Genomic DNA, 15960 nt, shown 5'->3' on the forward strand with positions numbered 1-15960 from the left:
GTATTGTATATGCATTGTGCTTGGTTAGATATAAGGAAGCCTCTTCAAACAGCTGATCAGCTGGAGTGCCGATGTCAGACCCCCAGCGATCAGATAGTCATGACCTATCCTGAGGATAGTTCATTAATACAGGACTCCAGGAAAACCCCTTATATAATGCAGTAACGCCTTTACAAGAACATATACCTGCTGTTTTGCTTTCCATATACTAAGTTTTGCAGTATAACCTTATAGGAAATTGTAGCTTGTTTTCCTGTTACAGAGCTTGAGATCCCCTGCTCCCCTTCACACAGCCACAGAGTTAGACTCTGTTCACACATGCATCATGGATTCCATTTTGGAACAGATAGTGCTGAAACCCAGAGGGAAATGTGACAGACCTTATTCTAAGTCAATGGAGTCTGTCCGTTTTCTTTGGCGGTAAGAATATTGCTGCAGATTATAATATACTCGAAGTACAAAGTACTGGAAAGCCTGATGAAACTTCATAAAATACAGTGTGAACAGGGCCTTTAATGAGAAGATTCTTGCTGTCTTAGACAACATATAGCAAATGTAATATTTTATTATTCATAATAAAGATTACTTATAAATCAAACTGCAAAAAAATGTTGAGGCATGCCAGAAATGGCAATGGTTCCAGTACAGAAGCAGGACTGTGTTCCACTGCCCAGCCTCTTGTACATGGGTAGCCTTAGGGTTCAGCCACTTAAGGATTTTCCTAAGCAGAATTTCTTTATTCCAGGGCAAAATTCGCAACAAATCCAGGGTAAAATGTGTGAACTTACCTTTACAGTTGTAAAAAGTAACAAAAAAATTTTAGGTTTTGGTTGCTTGCTGGCAAAATCCATATACCTACAGATTAATCAGCATTGTAATCAAAGATATGGGGCAGATTTATCATAGCCTGGCGGTGTATGATCAACAGGCGCTCTGCCGGAGGATGCTCCTGATTTATGACAAGGCATACGCTTTGTCATAAATTAGACGCAGCGTCCAGCAGTCTGTGTGCATAAACTGTGACAAAAAAATTGGTGTAGAAGATGATAAATGCGCCCGCGTTACCCACCCTCGCCATGACCCCTTTTTGGGAAAGTGGCAAGTCCGGCGGAGTAAAGACACTTGTGTAAAAGTTTTTGCGCAAGTGCCATTGAAAAAGTAGCAAATGTGTAGTTTGCGACTTTTCCACACCACAAAAGTGGGCTATCTAAATGATAATTTTGACCCTTAATGTTCCCCCGTCCTACAGGATACACAGTATTGTGGAAGCTTTCTTCACAATTTCCACTAAACCGTGGACAGTACATTGGCATATCTATTATATAATTACTGTACATAGGAGACCAATACTGATAACAAGCAGGGGCAGTTGAAAGTTAAGTAGAACTTTCCCAAATAACTTTTCATGAAGAGTAAGAAGTAATTATGAAAATGTCCTTTATGATTTATTATACCTCTGCTAGGAAAGCAAAAGAAGCTGCCATGATTAAAATATGAGAATAATTAATGCTGACTTAACAAGCTTTTTCTAAACCCCAATTAGAAAAAATTGCAAATACCAAAGTTTAAAAATCAGGTAAACTATGGGAACATCACAAACAATGAAGAGTGCTGTAGGATGATAAACGAATACGGTAGCTCCTAAAATCTGACCTCGAGAAGAAGTGAACTACATGCAAAACTAATGTTTTACACTGCACTGTAATCCATCCCTTCCACGTATCTGATGGTGTTACCTTCATTAACGTACAGTGGATATATAAAGTCTACACACCCCTGTTAAAATGTCAGGTTTCTGTGATGTAAAAAAATGAGACAAAGATAAATCATTTCAGAACTTTTTCCACCTTTAATGTGACCTATAAACTGTACAACTCAATTGAAAAACAAACTGAAATCTTTTAGGTAGAGGGAAGAAAAAATATAAAAATAAAATAATATGGTTGCATAAGTGTGCACACCCTTAACCTCTTCAGGACACATGACGTACCGGTACGGCATGTTGTCCTGGTACTTAAAGGGAGTCTTTCACGCCGATTGACGCTATTAACACACTTATGTTCACAGCATCCCCCCTATTAAAACTGTTCTTACCATTAGTTCCCTGCTAACATCGTTCGTCCCAAAAACACTTTTATTCCGTATGCAAATGAGGCTGTGAAGGTGCCCAGGGGCGGCCTTACAACGGCTGGTGCCCAGGCCCCTGGGTCATTTTCATACCAATTCACTCCCCCTCCTCCGCGTCTGCCCGCCCTTGGTCTCTTCTCTATCTTTCCTCCTACTGTCCGTAATCCCGTGCATGCGCCGATGACTGCGATATCGGTGCGTGCGCATTGAATGACCACAGTCTGGCTGGGGAATCACAGTTTACTGTGCACATGCGCCGGCCCGGGCCTAATTTACGTTCTTGCCGGGATGCTGTGATCACGGCAAGAACGTAAGTTAGGCCGGGGTCGGCGCATGCGCAACGGTAAACTGTGATGCCCCGGCCAGACTGCGGTCATTCAATGCGCACGCGCCGATATCGCGGTCATCGGCGCATGCGCGGGATTACGGACAGTAGGAGGAAAGATACAGAAGAGACCAAGGGCGGGCAGACGCGGCGGATGGGTGGGCAGACGTGGAGGAGGGGGAGTGAATTGGTATGAAAATGACCCAGGGGCCTGGGCACAGGCCGTTGTAAGGCCGTCCATGGGCACCTTCACAGCCTCATTTGCATACGGAATAAAAGTGTTTTTTGGACGAACGATGCTAGCAGGGAACTAACGGTAACAACTGTTTTAACAGGGGGGATGCCGTGGACATAAGTGTGTTAATAGGTTAATAGGGTCAATCGGCGTGAAAGACTCCCTTTAAGGACACATGACGTACCAGTACGTCATGTATAGTTCCAATCACCGCCGCCCGACGGGTGGTGATCGGAACCCAGTGCCTGCTCAAATTATTGAGCAGGCACCTTGGCTAGATGCGCCGGAGGGTCCCCCCCCATGTCGGCAATCGCAGCAAACCGCAGGTCAATTCAGACCTGCGGTTTTCTGCGTTTCCGGGTTATTCGGGTCTCTGAGGACCCGATAACTCGGAACAGGATGGTGATTGGTGGTGTGATTTTACCCCACCAATCACCATCCTGCAATCCTGAGAGGTGATGGTGACAACACCTCTCAGGATCGCCTCCGATTGGTAGGTGGGCGGGCGATTAAAATCTTGGCAGCGCTCCTTTCCTCCGCCTTTTGTGTCCCGGAGCGGAGGAGAGAGGAGCGCTGCAGTGCACGTGTGGATCTGAGCCAGCATCACCCCATCTGTGCCCCAGCACCCATCCTTGCCCCCAGGACCTGATCTGTGCCCCAGCACCCCCCATCTGATCAGCCAGGTAATTAGGGAAAGGTTGGGCTAGGCAGTGATATAAAAGGGAAAGTTAGTGGGAAAAAAAAGTTTGATTGCATCACCCTAAGTAGGGTGTCTGGGGTCCACAGCACAGCTGTGTGACCCTAGACCCCCCAAGGGTGCTGCCGCTTGCCCCCCTGCCCCCCCCCCCCACAACTTTTTTGGTGTGCAGGCAGTTTTTTTTTTTTTGTGCGTACGCTGACTGTGGCCGGCAGTCTTAGCGTCCAGCCACTGTTAGCGCACACCCCACCGCTGATCAACTTCGGACGGTTGATCAGCGGTATCGAATTTTTTATTCATTTATTTTCACATTTTTTGGCCTTTTTTTAGGTTTTAGTTTTTCTGTTAGTTTTAGGGATAATTCCGCGAACACCCGTGCCCCCACACACACCAAATAAAGATTTACACTCACGCACGCACATACACACGCAGAAACACACTCCCCTATGGCCCGCCGGACGTTCTCGGCCGAGGAGGCATACACACAGCTTGCCTCCGAGTCCGAGAGTCCCAGTGAGGACGAGGATGCTCCCACTTTCCTGTTGTCATCCGCGTCCTCCTCATCATCTAGCGATGATGATGAGCCCCCAAGGCGGCGGAGACGCCGCCAGGTGGAGCAAGGGGACCGCCATGTTCGGGACCTGTGGCCCACCCTAGTACGAGCAGCTCTGGGGCTCGTACTAGTTTTACGGCCCACCAGTTAAATCCACCGGAGCCCCCTGCCGGTGAACTTGTCTGGTATACCTCAGAGCGAATTTGAGCCTGTGATTCCTGATTTTGTAGGCCAACCAGGAATCCAGATTTCAACAGTGGGCTTCACAGAATACAACTTTTTTTAGTAATTTTTTCAGTGACCAACTAGTAAATCTAATGGTGGAGCAGACGAACCTGTACGCCCAACAGTTTGTTGCTCAACACCCAGGCTCCTTTTTGGCTAGGCCTGGTGGCTGGACACCGGTCAGTGCAGCCGAGATGAGGACATTTTAGGGCCTTGTGCTGCATTTGGACCTAGTCAAGAAACCTAGTGTCAGACATTACTGGTGTGGGGACATCCTCTACCAGACCCCACTTTACAGTACGGCCATGACACAATCCCGGTTTGAGGCCATCCGGAAATGCCTGCATTATTCAGATAATGCAGCATGTCCCCCCTGAGGTGATCCTGCCTATGACCGGTCATCGATCACTTTGGGGCCAAATTTGTACAGGCCTATGTACCTGGAAGGGAGGTCGCGGTAGATGAGTCTCTCATTGCGTTCAAGGGGGGACTCATTTTCCGCCAGTATGTTCCCTCAAAGCGGGCGAGGTATGGCGTGAAGCTGTACAAACTTTGTGAGAGTACCTCAGGGTACACTTACAAGTTTTGTGTGTACGAGGGGCGAGATTCACGTATTCAACCCCCAGAGTGTCCCCCCCCCCCCACTCTGGGTGTTAGCGTGAAACCTGTGTGGGACCTTATGCACCCACTGCTAGATAAGGGTTACCACCTTTACGTGGATAACTTTTATACTAGCATCCCCTTGTTCCAGTCCCTCGCCGCCAGATCCACGTCCGCTTGTGGGACCGTGCGGAAAAATCAACGCGGCCTCCCTGCCCACCCCCTCCAGGTACCTATCCCCAGGGGTGAGACCTGTGCCCTTACCACTGGAAACCTGTTGCTGGTCAGATATAAGGACAAGAGGGATGTCCTTGTACTGTCACAATTCATGGTAACGGCATCCCCCTGTCCCTGTGTGAGGTACCGCGGCAACGGTCCTCAAGCCCGATTGTATCGTCGCCTACAATCGGTATATGGGAGGAGTTGATCTCTCTGATCAAGTCCTCAAGCCATATAATGCCATGCGCAAAACCCGGGCATGGTACAAAAAAGTTGCGGTCTACTTGGTACAGGTTGTCTTGTACAACTCTCTTGTGCTGTCCCGGAGCGCTGGCAACACAGGGACATTCCTTCAGTTCTATGAGGCAGTTCTCAAGGCCCTGATCTTTTCTGACCGGGAAAGAGCAGGCCGGTGTACCTCGGGAACTGGAGGCGCCCGGATCGTCCCTGGCGAACACTTTCCAGGTGTGGTCCCCCATACTGGAAAGAAGGGATGGACCCAAAAAAGGTGCAGAATGTGTCACAGGAGGGGGATACGGAAGGACACCACTACTCAATGTGACACGTGCCCCGATCATCCGGGCCTCTGCATTATTGGTTGCTTCAGGGAGTACCACACTTCCATGGAGTACTAAATTTATATCCCAATTTAGCCACTGACAATCAAATAAAAAAAATATATGGTTCTCAGACTTGAGACACCAAAAAAGAAAATTGTAAAAACTAAAATCATTTAAAAAAAGTATACAAATTAGGTATCTCCGCGTCGGTAAGCATCTCCTCTATAAAAATACCCCATGACCTAACCCCCCAGATTAACACGGTCCCCCCAAAAAAAAGTGTCACCTTACATAACAAAAAGTTTAATAGCAAGCGATCAAAAAGTCATATAGCCCCCAAAATAGTGCCAATAAAACCGTCCTCTCATCCCGCAAAAAATGAGCCCCTACATAAGATAATCGGCTAAAAAACAAAAAAAATTACTCTTAGACTTCAGAGATACAAAAAAATAATTTTTTGTATCAAAAAGGATAATATAGTCTAAAACCTAAATAATTGTAAAAAAGTTGACTTATTAGGTATCGCCGCGTCCGTAAGAATCTCCTCTTTAAAAATACCCCATGACCTAACCCTCTAGATTAAAAGGGTTAGGTTTCATCCCTATTTGCCAATAACTCTTGTGCAACACCTAAAGGGATAACAAAGTTCGTAAAATCAGTCTTGAATGGTGTAGTTTCTTAGATGGGGTCACTTTTATGGAGTTTCTACTCCAGGGGTGCATGGTGTCAAAAAAACAGTCCAGCAAAATATGCCTTCCAAAAACCATATGGTGCACCTTTCCCTCTACGCCCTACTGTGTGCCTGTACAGTAGTTTGCGGCCACATATAGGGTGTTTCTGCAAACTATAAAATCGGGGCCATAAATATTGAGTTTTGTTTGTCTGTTAACCCTTGCTTTGTTACTGGAAAAAATTTATTAAAATGGAAAATTTGCCCAAAAATCTAAATTCTCTAAATTCTGAAATTTTATCTCCATTTGCCATTAACTCCTGTGGAACACCTAAAGGGTTAACGACGTTTGTAAAATCAGTTTTCAATAGCTTGAGGGGTGTAGTTTCTATAATGGGGTAATTTTTGGTGGTTTCTATTATGTAAGCCTCGCAAAGTGACTTCAGACCTGAACTGGTCCCTAAAAATTGGGTTTTTGAACATTTCAGAAAAATTTCAAGATTTGCTTCTAAATTTTCTTACTGCTTTCTGAACAGCTGAGGCAAGATGGCAGCCCCCATAATCATGTTCAGAAAACAGAATAAAAAAAAAAAAAACCAGATGAGAAAAAAAATAACATCCCCAAAAATTAAAATATAATTCCCAAAATGATCCAAACATGAAGTAGACATATGGAGAATGTAAAGTAATAACTATTTTTGGAGGTATTACAATGTATTATAGAAGTAGAGAAATTGAAACTCGGAAATTTGCAATTTTTTCAAAATTTTTGGTAAATTTGGTATTTTCTTATAGATAAAAATAAAAAAATTTGACTTCATTTTACCAGTGTCATGAAGCACTATATGTGACGAAAAAAAACACCCTCAGAATGGCCTGGATAAGTCAAAGCGTTTTAAAGTTATCACCACTTAAAGTGACACTGGTCAGATTTGCAAAAAATGGCCTGGTCCTTAAGGTGAAATAAGGCTGTGTACCAAAGGGGTTAAACTAATACTTTGTTGAAGCACCTTTTGATTTTATTACAGCACTCAGTCTTTTGGGGTATGAATCTATTAGCATGGCACATTTTGACCTGGCAAGATTTGCCCACTCTTCTTTGCAAAAACACTCCAAATCTGTCAAATTGTGAGGGCATCTCATGTGCACAGCCCTCTTCAGATCACCTCACAGATTTTCAATCGGATTCAGGTCTGGGCTCTGGCTGGGCCATTCCAAAACTTTAATCTTCTTCGGGTGAAGCCATTCCTTTGTTGATTTGCATGTATGCTTTGGGTTGTTGTCATGCTGAAAGATGAAGTTCCTCTTCATGTTCAGCTTTCTAGCAGAAGCCTGAAGGTTTTGTGCCAATATTGACTGGTATTTGGAACTGTTCATAATTCCCTCTAGCTTAACTAAGGCCCCAGTTTCAGCTGAAGAAAACAGCCCCAAAGCATGATGCTGCCACCATCATACTTCACTGTGGGTATGGTGTTCTTTTTGTGATGCGCAGTGTTGTTTTTGCGCCAAACATATCTTTTGGAATTATGGCCAGAAAGTTCAACCTTGGTTTCATCAGACCATAACACCTTTTCCCACATGCTTTTGGGAGACTTCAGATGTGTTTTTGCAAAATGTAGCCTGACTTGGATGTTTTTCTTCGTAAGAAAAAGTCTTTCGTCTTGCCACTCTACCCCATAGCCCAGACATATGAAGAATACGGGAGATTGTTGTCACATGTACCAAACAGCCAGTACTTGCCAGATATTCCTGCAGCACCTTTAACCCCTTAAGGACTCAGCCCTATTTCACCTTAAGGACCAGGCCATTTTTTGCAAATCTGACCAGTGTCACTTTAAGTCGTGATAACTTTAAAATGCTTTGACTTATCCAGGCCATTCTGAGATTGTTTTTTCTTCACATATTGTACTTCATGACACTGGTAAAATTAAGTAAAAAAAAAAATCATTTTTATTTATTAAAAAAATACCAAATTTACCAAAAATTTGTAAAAAATTGCAAATTTCCAAGTTTCAATTTCTCTACTTCTATAATACATAGTAATACCTCCAAAAATAGTTATTACTTTACATTCCTTATATGTCTACTTCATGTTTGGATCATTTTCGGAATGAGATTTAGTTTTTTGGGAATGTTACAAGGCTTAGAAGTTTAGAAGCAAATCTTGAAATTTTTCTGAAATTTTCAAAAACCCAATTTTTAGGGACCAGTTCAGGTCTGAAGTCACTTTGCGAGGTTTACATAATAGAAACCACCCAAAAATGACCCCATATAGAAACTACACCCCTCAAGCTATTGAAAACTGATTTTACAAACGTCATTAACCCTTTAGGTGTTCCACAAGAGTTAATGGCAAATGGAGATAACATTTCAGAATTTAGATTTTTTGGCAAATTTTCCATTTTAATCAATTTTTTCCAGTAACAAAGCAAGGGTAACAGACAAACAAAACTCAATATTTATGGCCCCGATTCTGTAGTTTACATAAACACCCCATATGTGGTCGTAAACTACTGTACGGGCACACAGTAGGGCGCAGAAGGAAAGGAATGCCATACGGTTTTTGGAAGCCAGATTTTGCTGGACTGGTTCTTTGACACCATGTCCCATTTGAAGCCCCCCTGATGCAACCCTAGAGTAGAAACTCCATAAAAGTGACCCCATCTAAGAAACTACACCCCTCAAGGTATTCAAAACAGATTTTTACAAACGTTGTTAACCCTTTAGGTGATCCACAAGAGTTATTGGCAAATGGAGATACAATTTCAGAATTTCAATTTTTTGGCAAATTTTCCATTTTAATCCATTTTTCCCAGTAACAAAGCAAGCAATAAAGCAGCAAAACAAAAATCAATATTTATGGCCCCGATTATGTAGTTTACAGAAACACCCCATATGTGGTCGTAAACAGCTGTACGGTCACACGGCAGGGCGCAGAAGGAAAGGAATGCCATACGGTTTTTGGAAGGCAGATTTTGCTGGACTGTTTTTTTTTTTACACCATGTCCCATTTGAAGCCCCCCTGATGCACCCCTAGAGTAGAAACTCCAAAAAAGTGGCCCCATTTTAGAAACTACGGGATAGGGTGGCAGTATTGTTGGTACTAGTTTAGGGTACATATGATTTTTGGTTGCTCTATATTACACTTTTTGTGTGGCAAGATGACAAGAAATAGCTGTTTTGGCACAGTTTTTATTTTTTGTTATTTACAACATTCATCTGACAGGTTAGATCATGTGATATTTTTATAGACCAGGTTGTCACGGATGCGGCAATACCTAATATGTATAATTTATTTATTTAAGTTTTGAAGCAAAAATAAATAAATAAATCATGTTTTAGTGTTTCCATAGTCTGAGAGCCATCATTTTTTCAGTTTATGGGCGATTACCTTGGTTAGGGTATGATTTTTCCGGGATGAGTTTGATTGGCACTAATTTGGGGTGCATATGACTTTTTGATCGCTTGCTATTACACTTTTTGTGATGTAAGGTGACAAAAAATGGTTTATTTAGCACAGTTTTTATTTTTTACGGTGTTCATCTGAGAGGTTAGGTCATGTGATATTTTTATAGAGCCAGTCGATACGAACGCGGCGATACCAAATATGTATACATTTTATTTATTTATGTAAGTTTCACACAATAACAGCTTTTTTCAAACAAAAAAAATGATGTTTTAGTGTCCATATTCTGATGTAAGGTAACAAAAAATTGTTTATTTAGCACAGTTTTTATTTTTTATGGTGTTCATCTGAGGGGTTAGGTCATGCAATATGTTTATAGAGCCGGTCGATACGGACGCGGCGATACCTAATATGTATACTTTTTTTTCCCCCCAATTTTTTTAACCAATTTTCTTTAACTTTTTGGGGGGAAAATTACGTTTTTGTTTATTTTTACTTGAAACTTTGAATTTTTTGGGGGGAAAACTTTATTTTTTCAACATTTTTTTCACTTTCTTTTTTGCCCCACTTTGGGGGGTATATTCCTTTACAATGCATTCCAATACTTCTGTATGTATTGTCTGTGTGTATTACTCATACAGCTTCCGGGGCCTGTGAGATTCAGGGGGGCTGGATCTCACTGGCTCTTCACCGGAAGGCAGCGCGATGCCTTCCTTAGACATCGAGCTGCCTTCCATGCCATCAGGTCCCCCCCACAGCCGCATGGGGACCCGATGGCACTGCCGCAATCCGCAGGTCTGAATTGACCTGCGGTTTGCGGCGATCGCCGATACGGGGGGGGGGGTCACAGGACCCCCCCCGGCGTTGTAACAGGATGCCCGCTGAATGATTGTCTGTCTGTTAACGATTTATTTACAGATAGTACCACCTCCTTTTCTGTCTCTGTAAATGAAATAGATATAGATAAGTACTGCCTCTCTACTCTATAAGTTTTCAATATGGGACATTGCAGATGTGGCAATTTCACCTCAACTCACAGGAGACCCAACCTAGTCTATACACAAAAACAGCCCAAAAGTAAAGGTGTGAGCACATGTATTTTTAACTATCTTTCTTAAACTGTCCTTTACTTTTGTTCCCCTGGTTGTAAATAAAAAAGGTGAAGGTCTGATAACATGTTAAGCTTTACATCATATGAACAATCTCCATACAAGGATGTAGTATCATTTTTTTTTTATGTGTTGAATATACTTACATAGGACTGACTTACTATTCTTCCAGTTACACAACTTCTTTAAATCAGTAAAAACATATCCTAATTTGCATAAGTGCAGTCTTTTCTTACACCTCTAAAACAACATCTGTCAAAATAGTAGTTAAAGTAATAATGGAATCAGATTACAACAAAAGGATATTCCTTCCTTCTGCATTCTACCACCCAGCAAGCCATGAAGCGGATACTGCTACAATGAGGACACATTAGGACATAAATGGGAAAGAGAAGAAAAGTTTGGATAGCACAGTGAAAGTTATAAAAGGTGTTGTATACAAAAGGTGACACCTTGCAGCTCTGGAGTCCTGGGTCTAACCAAGTATAACATGTCCAATTTGTATGTTCTCCCTCTGTTTGCATGGGTTTCCTTCCAAAACCATATTAACTTTCTAAACCCAAATGTTCCAAAATTATGGCTCATTTCGTAAATAAAAAAATAAAAAATAAAAAGTGATGTACAAGCCTTGTAACACATTTATTATGTGTTCTAGACACTTTTTGCAACTAACTAGACAAGGGGTTGGAGGGTGTAGGGGGTTTGAGGAAAATGGGTGAGACTTAGATCGAGAAAATGGCTTCAATTTAAAGGGGATATCCGAGATCCCACACAATCTATTCAGCACATGATCCTAGCTTGGGATTAGAACTGGCTGCGCTGTGTGAGTCTGAATCTCTCGCAAGCACTTTAGCGAGTGATTCAGACTCAAGCACACTCTGCGGGTTGCAATCCCTGGCTGAATAGATGGCACTTGATCCAGGAAATGCCGGCGGCACGAGATTGTGCGACATCTCGGACAACCCCTAATGCAAGCCAGTCAATCGGTGGTATAAAGTTTCCTTTATGTGCCACATTTATCATACGGTGGGAGTCAATGATAAATCTGGTGCATTTTTGGACTGCTGTTTACTGACAGTTTACACTATCTACATATTAATCAGGATGAGTAAATCTGAGATCAGTAAATTAAATCGTGAGCTCCACTGGGGAGGCGGACTAACGCAAGGCCATGGCAAGCTCTGTACAGTGTGATAGAACACACTGGTGCTATAAATGCAATGGCAAATAATAACTGCTAAAATAACTTGTTGTGCCTTTTAATAGGTACATAACATTTATATCAAAATATCCTAATTATAGTGGATTTGATATATAATAGGCCATGTGTGCTATATTCACCATTGTGTATGTATTTTAAAGTAGGCCGAAACATGTAGTTTTTTTCTCTGTAGATGTACCAGTCTGAGAAGAGTCATTCTTGTCTCCTTGTGGATTTATGACAGAGATAAGAATATTTTCTAGATGCATCTGGTGCTTATTACCCCTATGGTTTAGGGTCTGTTGATGAAGCAGAAAGTCTGTGATAATGTATACATATACCATATTTTTCGCCCTATAAGACGCACCTGCCCATAAGACGCACCTAGGTTTTTGAGAAGGAAAATAAGAAAATAATTATTTTTTTTACAGAAAGGTGTGCTTTCGGTGGGTTTTGAACTAATGGTGGTCTGTGGATGGCACTGCTATGGGGACATCCTGTGGATGGCACTGCTATGGGGACATCCTGTGGATGGCACTGCTATGGGGACGGGGGGGGGGGGATATCGGTGGATGACACATATATAGCATCTTATGCTATGTGCCATCCACATATTTCCCCCATAACAGTGTCCCTGCAGTGTGAATGACCCCCAATACAGGGGCTGGCATCTGGATTAGGAATGACAGCGGGGACCGAAGCAGTACCTGTATCCTAAAGCATAGGCCCCGCTCACTGTTGTATAATCTTATCTAACCTGTAGGCATTGTTAAGATATAATAATCATGTGTAATCCATCTGTATTACTTACAACATTAAGATCCATAGCAAAGAGGAGGCAGGCCGGGAGGGCGGCGCGTCACTCACTACGTCACGCGCCCCCGTGCCGCCTGCTTCATTCATAAAGTGGGCAGTGCAGGCGCATGACCTAGTGAGTGAAGCGCCGCTTCCCCGCCCTCCCGGCCTGCCTCCTCCCTCCTCTCTGCTACGGAACTTAATGTTGTAAGTAATACAGATGGATTACACATGATTATTATATCTTAATAATGCCTACAGGTTAGATAAGATTATACAACAGTGAGCAGGGCCAGTGCAATAGAATACAGGGACTGCACAGGTCCCCGCTGTCATTCTTAATCCAGATGCCGGCCCCCAGCCCCTCCTCCCTTTCAGTTGATACACCCACCAACCGCACTGTGTGGCGGCCGTGTATCATTGTAAATTGCAGCATTCGCCCCATAAGACACACTGCTATTTCCACCCCCCACATTTGGGGGGGAAAAGTGCGTCTTATAGGGCAAAAAATACGGCAATGAACATTAGTTTTTAGTATAAGATAATCAATAGGACATATGTATCTTTTTATATTGTTGAATATTATGAAGGATGTCAATACATCTATTACAGGCATGTCCAAACTGCGGCCCTCCAGCTGTTGCAAAACTACAACTCCCAGCATGCCCTAATAGCTGTAAGCTACCCAGGCATGCTGGGAGTTGTAGCTTTGCAACAGCTGGAGGGCCGCAGTTTGGACATGCCTGATCGATTATCTCATTTCTCACTAGGAACGCATACACTCCTAAAGCATGATAAGAAGAATTTAATGGGTAGACTGTGTTAATGAGTCCTCGTTCAGGGAAGATGGTGTTATTTTAACTTACAATCAATAAACCGTTGGAGTAAACGAGGAGACACACATGTGAGAGTACAAGGTCTATTATATTCTTATCGGTACATAAATTTGAGAGTATGGGAAAAGTCTAAATGGTACCACAAAGTCTATGCCAAAATTGGTTTTCGTGTCAAAATGAATCCCTTAGCTCTGATTTAGGATTCCATATATTATGTGTAGGAGAAATCAGACCTGGACTTTTAACTCTTAATAGTGATGATGCTAGTAGCTTATGCAATAGTGCCACCTATGCATGAACAGGTAACATTGCACTAACAGCTGGAATGAATTCTGGGTGATACAGTGACATCACAGTCAATATCATATGTACACGCCTAATCGACAATGATTGGAAAACTCCAAGTTAGGAAGGGGTGTCTAGCTGATAAGTTTGTGATCATAAACCACACACTCTCGGGTAACGTATAACTTTATATGTAGTATTGATTGAATTATTTGGCTTGATATTTAGGAAAATCCCCGCTTTAGTGCGGATGTATAATGTTAAGTGCAACATCAATATTATCACTATTCAGTAAAGATGCATATTACTGAATAAAAGATCTAGTAGAAATCTCTGATTGGAATATACATTCCATAGTCATATGAGGCTTGATAATTTATAACTTTATAACTTATGTAGCAATACTACATGATATCCGAGATTGGTCATAGTTTGAGCAGAGCAAGGGTTCATATCTGTCCTTATCACTATTGATTGTATATCTCATAATGGTCGTCGAGATGCTTATATTACATTTTTATGTTTGAGAGGTGATCTGGAACGGTGGTAGTCGTGTTAGAGACATCTAGTGAAAAATTTTGGGTACTGCATATCACTGTGTGTTATTGCATATTGGGTTTCACAATTATTAAGCTTTGATTGTATTTTAAGTTATTGTATAATAAATCAATTATATTTTTGCATAGAAGTTTGTACCTTATTTTACTTATTGTGCAACATAATTAAATTAACAACAATCTCTTTTTAAGGTGTTTAAATGTCCACCTCTAGGATCAATTCCCTTTGAATTTTTTTCCTTTGATCCTTTCTTTTATATAAAGCATTTGCTTTATATCTCCGACAAACTATTCTATGCAGAAAGTACATTTGTGGTTACTGATCTTACTATCATTACCGCAGGGAACACTTGAGAGTAAAACTGCGTCTATAAAACTGGAGGACCACAGATGTACAGTATGGACTTGTGTTAAACCCTGCAGAAGATGCTTATGACACCCTTAAAGGGGTTATCCCATGACTAATGTAAAAAATGAAAATCAGACATCATATAGTACATGCCAACCTCTTTCTAACAAAGCTAGAATCATCCCTGTACCTCACATGGTTCTCCCCATTAATTGCTCCAACCACTCTGCTATATTCTCTTCAGGCTGGCAGCTCTGGGGGCATGGTTTTTCTAGGGGCGTGTCATTTCAGCTGCAGCTCAGCAGGCATGTCTTCTCTGCTGCAGCTCTCCCCCTGTAACTCTCACAGCTTCCAACAGTAGATGTGGCTGATGGCAGTTGAAGGATGGAACGGAACATGGACGACCACCTCAGTAGGTAGATGTGCACATTAATATACTGATTAAACACCGAGGGATGCCATTACAATAAAGAGAATATCTCACTGGAGCATTTAGTAACAGAAGTAAATTACAAAATGAACTAGTTTTTCATGCTGTATTTTTAGTTTTAAAAGGCATCCGTCAGCAGTTTTGTACCTATGAAACTGGCTGATCTGTTGCATGTGAACCTGGCAGCTGAAGGCATCTGTGTTGGTCCCATGTTCATATGTGCCTTTATTGCTGAGAAAAATGATGTTCTAATATATGCAAATGAGCCTGTAGGAGCAACGGGGGCGTTGCAGTTACACCTAGAGGCTCTGCTCTCTCTGAAACTGCTGCACCCTCTCTACTTTGACAGGGCCAGGCAGTGAAAACGTCATCATGCCTGGTCCTGTCAAAGCGCAGAGGGCACAGCAGTTGCAGAGAGAGCAGAGCCTCTAGGTGTAACTTCAACGCCCCCGTTGCTCCTACAGGCTCATTTGCATAAATTAGAACATCATTTTTCTCAGCAATGAGGGCACATATGAACATGGGACCAACACAGATGCCTTCAGCTGCCAAGCGCACATGTAACAGGTCAGCCAGTTTTATAGATCTAAATCTGCTGACAGATGCCCTTTAAAATATCATGTTAGGCTGGCACAACCCCTTTAAAAGGCTCACTAAGCAGTATAATTTCTAATATTTAAAAGGCTTAGATAAAAATAAGCAAAACAAAAAAACCCATAAAACAGATGCAATATAAAAGTTCCCATACACACAGAGCACAATGCGGTTTGTACACATGCAC

The 15960-nt window shown here is 42.2% G+C and overlaps 1 protein-coding gene across 1 annotated transcript in view; it reads right to left on the reverse strand.

Annotated features, from left to right (window-relative positions):
- Positions 1-15960, reverse strand: part of NDUFAF2 (NADH:ubiquinone oxidoreductase complex assembly factor 2) — a 123492-nt gene that overhangs the window by 15740 nt on the left and 91792 nt on the right. The window lies entirely within an intron of this gene.

The sequence above is a fragment of the Bufo gargarizans genome, chromosome 1 (genome assembly GCF_014858855.1).
Source record: "Bufo gargarizans isolate SCDJY-AF-19 chromosome 1, ASM1485885v1, whole genome shotgun sequence".
NCBI lineage: Eukaryota > Metazoa > Chordata > Amphibia > Anura > Bufonidae > Bufo > Bufo gargarizans.